We start from the raw sequence: 5,703 nt of genomic DNA, 5'->3' as shown, positions 1-5,703 counted from the left end.
AAGGCTTTCCCGTTAGGGTGATCAATGGCAAATTTAAGATGCCATTCCACTGGCAATCTGACACTCTCTGCAAATTTAGGCATCTTAAAATGTTTTTATTAATGCCAAATAAAATATCCAGCAAAAATTATATATGATAGACATAAATTAATAATTTATACATTTTATTTCAAGCACATTTTTAGTTAGCGGGACTACAGCTTATCACCGCTCCCGCCCGCGCCACATATGTGCACTCCCTCTCCCGCCCGCATATGTGCACTTCCGGTCCCGCCCGCGCCCGCAATGAGCTTTCAAAATTTGTCCCGCACCGCACTGCTTTGCGGCGGGTCCCGCGGGAGTGCAGGGCTCTAATTGAAGCTGCATGCTGCTTTTGTTCACTATTTGGACCTTATGCCAATCATCCATCCATTATCTGTAACTACTTATCCTGTGCAGGGTCGCGGGCAGGCTGGAGCCTATCCCAGCTGACTATGGGTGAGAGGTGGGGTTCACCCTGGACACGTCACCAGATCATTGCGGGGCTGACACACAGAACCATTCACACTCACATTTACACCTACGGTCAATTTAGAGTCACCAGTTAACCTAACCTGCATGTCTTTGGACTGTGGGGGAAACCGGAGCACCTGGAGGAAACCCACGCGGACACAGGGAGAACATGCAAACTCCACCCAGAAAGGCCCTCGCCGGCCACAGGGCTCGAACCCGGACCTTCTTGCTGTGAGGGGACAGTGCTAACCACTACGCCAGGGGTTCTCAACCTTTTCTACTTTCAGGCCCACCTATTCATATTTGTAACTGATTATATCATTCTCAGCTCGAGGACATTTATGTGGGCAGTGTCCCATGGTGGATGCCAGACTCCCCGGGCTCCCACACCACCCCCCAACCTGACAGAGACGCATCCATGGTCAGAACTTCGCGGCAGTAGATTCTGTCTAGCTGCACACCATTGCACAGATTCTGTGGCGTGTTCCACCACTGGAGAGCTCGTAGGCACACAGGTGATAGAGTGACAGATTTGCTCCTGTCCAACACCGGGTGGAGCATCCTGGACAGGTACCAGCTCTGCACTGGTCTCATGTGTAGAAGGCCGAGGCGCACCACCTGGGACGCTGCAGCCATTAAGCCCAATAGCCTTTGACACTGGTAAGCATGAATATTGCTCTGCCCCAAAAACTGAGACAGACATTGTTGTAGAGCTACAACTCTCTGGTCTGAGAGGCCTGCAATCATGGCAACCGAGTCCAGCTTCACTCCAAGGAAAGTGATTTGTTGTGAGGGAGTCATCTGGCTTTTGTCTGAATAGAGATCTTGCAGTCACGTGACCGGAAAGTACACAACCCCCATCTTGTCGGTCAAAAACACCGCTGAATACTGCTGCACTCGTGTACAGAATGGATCAATTTCAACCGACAGACTACACGGCTCATTTTTCTAATGAACAGATAACTAGATATATGTCTAAAATAAATGATCTACAGATTTGTGACCCTTATGGCTTACCGGACAGAGTTTTCACGACCGGATTTTGAACTGCCAGCGGAATACCCGGACATGTATGATTACCTCATCAACTTTCCCTCGCTGTTCAGTGGTGAAGCACTGCGTGCTTATAAATCTCTGGACAGTTTTCTTTACAGAAATTCAGGATTTGTCAGCGACTCAGATGTGGCATCTTGTAAACAAGAAAATAATCCTCATTGGATGGGTAAGTCACTTAAGTATAGCACTGACCAGCCGATTATAGAATAGAATAAGGTAATTCCAAATCGTCCGTCTTGTTTACATGGATCTGGCGTTGGAGAGGTAGAGGCTTGGCAGTGGAGGTTTGAGTAGCTGTTTTCTGAGCTTAGTCAACAGGCCGGCTCTGCCTGTAGCCTCGCTTTTGCTTCGCCTCCCGGCGCCGCCTCCTTCACTTTGCTTCCAATAACAATCCACGGAGACCCCGCTGGTCTCGCCATCTCGTCCGGAATGTTTTTTTTTTTTTCTTGTCCGGAAATGTTGTGCATGCGATGGAAATCGCTACAAACTGTCATTTTCTGCTGGAAACCAATGTCCAGTAAGTCCATACGGTTGTAGTGGATATTGAAGTCCGGTACAGACGAACAACACGCAAAAATACACACAAAAAAACAAAAAACGTGCACAGGTAGGGAGAGCTTGTAGCCGCAGCCATTGTAGTAGAATTGTATATAGTAGGGTTTTCCAGAAGAAAAGGTAGAAGTAAAAGCAGAAGTAGAACCAGAAGTAGAAGGCGGAATATGGCGTTGACCGACACGATGGCGTCCGTCACAATCTGGATCGGCTGTGACGTCACATGCAAGTGCTCCATTGAGAGACAGGCCCAATTGCTGCAAGTGGTCTATTACTACCGCTGTTTCCCACACTGCCTGCTGACTTGATGGGGAGCATATCAGCCAGTCGTCCAGATAATTGAACACTGACACCCTTTTGGCGCAGCGGGCTCAAGGCTGTGTCCATGCACTTCGTGAATGTGCGTGGCGACAGAGACAGGCCAAAGGGAAGGACGTTGAACTCGAAGGCTCTGTCCTTTAGCGCAAACTGGAGAAATTGGCGATGAGCAGGGTGAACTGCGATGTGGAAATAGGCATCTCTAAGGTCTACGCTCGTGAACCAATCTCCACCTTGAACTGACTGAAAGATTTGTGTCAGTGACAGCATCTTGAAACGTAGTGGGCGTAGGTAGCGGTTCAGTGGCCTTAGGTCCAGTATTGGGCGGAATCCACTGTCTCGTTTCGGAACCAGGAAATAGCTCGAATAAAAGCCACTCGGCCATTCGCTGTGATTTAACTCCCTTATTGCCCCTTTCCTCAACAAAAGTGTTTATCTCCTCCTGTAAGGCCAGCTGCCGCTTTGGGTCTGGCTGCTGAGAAACAAGAATGCTCTTGAACATGGGTGGGCGGCGCCTGAACTGCAGCAGATAACCAAACTTTATTGTTGAAAGTACCCAAGAACTGGGAGAACACGTTTCCCACATCTTTAACTGAGTGTGGGAGAAAACACGAGGCAGCGCCCCTTGAACGTCAGGAAGATGGCTGTGAGGCAGCGGGAGGAGTGGCACGAGGTCCGTGGCCACCACGCTGCCGAGGCCTGGTGGGATTCGCCGGGCGGCGGCTTGCCGGGGAGGAGGCATGTACTGGCTGTCTTCGCACATTTCCCGGCATATTGGGGCGGCCTCTTGAGAAAGGCACACTGGGGTTTTCAGTGTAGCCCCAGTTCGGCCGATGCCATTTGGGTGGAGGGGGCTTTGGCATCAGCTGCTCCCACTCTTTCTTTGACTCCCTAGACTCCTTGGCTCGGTGGAGCATGTCAACAGCTCCAGGACCAAAGGTAAACCTGGGGGTAAGAGGTAATTTCATGAGCATGCCCCTGTCCTGCTCTGGAAGCTTCGACTGAGCTAGCCACAGGTGTCTCCGTGCCATCCACAGCGACGCAATGGATCTTCCACTGGAGTGTGCTGCACCCCTGGCGAGGTGCACCAGGATCTCAAAGACCTTCTTCAGCTCATCCACCACTTCCTGAGTGTGGGCAGCAGCGAGGTCTTCAATGAGCTCCATTTGATACAACGTGAGCACAGATGCTATGTTCATGAGGCACGCCCCAAAGGCTGTATTGTAGAATGACTTTTTTAACCATTTATCGGTGGTGCGACACTGTTTGGGCATGAGGGGTCTTTCCCCACAAGAGGCGTAGGAGGGAGAATAAGAGCAGCAATAGAGTCATCCATCGCAGGATAGTCTCCAAAACCAACCTCATCCGCTCCGTGGATGTTGGCAAACTGTGCCCACTGTCTCGTAGGCAGAGTAGCCGCCTCTGGATGCTCCCAGACAGATGTCATTTCTTTGACAAAGTCAGGGAGGACAGGGAGCGAACATGGTTTGTTCACAGCCTCTCTCCTCCTATCAAAACGAGAAGGCTGGGCCTCGGCTGCTGTAGGCATATCCACGCGTAGACGTTTAGTGGCCCTACACATCAGAGCAAGGAATTCTTCACCAGAGAAAGCGCTGGGAGTTTCAGGTGGAGCAGATAGCAGGGAAGAGCCATGACCTGAGCTCAGATCAGAATGGTGGGGGGGAAGTTGCTAAGACATCCATATCCTCATCACCCAGGTTATCAGATGCCATCACTGATAACAGCTCCGCGCCATCATCAATGGCCTGGGGAGCCGACTGCTGGGATGGCTCTTCTACAGGCTGCCCTAATGGGGCTGTCTGGCGCACGGTGCCTGACTGGGTCATTTGACACTCGGCAAACTGTTGCATCATCCACTGTTGGTTAGATGCTAGAGATGACACCTCTCTCACCAGAGATGCCATTGTATTGGCAAGAGTATCATAATTGTCATGCTTCCTCTTCTTGCTTTTTTTGCCTGAAGCAAGCGCGTGATCAGCACCAAGACATGTCACACACAGTGTATGGCCATCTTCCACTGGCATTTTACTGTTGCAGTTAGTGCAGTTGTGAAATCCCGGCATGGTAGGTTAATGGCTAGCACAGTTTGCCTTAATAGCCACTCAGTATTCTTTTTTTTTTTAATTAATTTTAATTTATTTGTTTATTTTAACCCAGTGATTATAGGCATAAATCAATAGTACTGTTAACTGGTACCAGATATGGTACCGACAGAGCTGCAAAACGATGGTACCAGAGATGATAGGTACCAGCAGAGCTGCAATGCAATGGCACCTGAGTTGGTACCAGCCAAATTACACAATGGCGCCGACTGGTGCCAGCAACAAAAAAAGACAAGATGCAGCGAGAGATGTAGATTGCCTCTCCTGTCTTCCAAAAACACCAACAGCTGAAAGTAATCAAGATCACGTCCATCAGATAAGCAACTGGATTAATAAAATAAAAGCCATTTCAGACCACTGTAAACGGCAAAATCATATAATGAATTGGGAAGAGGCCAGAGTCATTCGCGCTGAAGATAGATACCAGCGGTGGATTTTAGAGGCAGTGGAGATACGCAAGCGGGCGCAGAGGACTATGAACCGGGATGAGGGAGCGTACGCGCTGTCGCACACCTGGAGCGCAGTCCTGGGGGAGCGACCTGACAGCAGGAGGCGTGGACTATCTGTCAAATTGGGTGGGACATTCACGCCTCCATAGTGTAACATCAGCTGATAAGGCATGTCACCACTCGACATCTGGTGACTTTTTTGAAGAAGACGGAAGTTTATCGCCGAAACTGTCAACAACAAGGTAACATCTTAAAAAATCCGTGTCTTAAGAAACGAACTTAAAGAATAGTTAGACATAATGAACTTTCACTACATACAAGTGTTGACTAAATTTGACCTTAAGCAGAAGAGCAATTACTGACTACGCCACCAGGGGATTTTCACCCCAGGAATATTAACCAGAAAACACTTCACAATATTGACACGCAAGGTTCATTTGACTAAAGACACCAGAGACCAAAGTTATGAAAATACAAAAAGGTTATTTTATTTTCTTACAATGTTTACAAAAATAAAAGTTCTTTCCTTTACTTCACAAACAATCACTTTCATTCACACTCACAATCCAAAGATTTGACTGACATGCATGTGGGGCAAGGGTAAAGGAACAATCAATATTAACAGGGCTGAAGCCTACCAGCAGGGGGCAAGATACCAGGAGACGGAGAAGGGATCCAAGGAGGCACACCATGCAAGCCCACGTGTCACACTC

The sequence above is a fragment of the Neoarius graeffei genome, chromosome 6 (genome assembly GCF_027579695.1).
Source record: "Neoarius graeffei isolate fNeoGra1 chromosome 6, fNeoGra1.pri, whole genome shotgun sequence".
NCBI classification, from domain to species: Eukaryota; Metazoa; Chordata; class Actinopteri; order Siluriformes; family Ariidae; genus Neoarius; species Neoarius graeffei.
Note: the sequence above shows the minus strand (reverse complement) of the source record.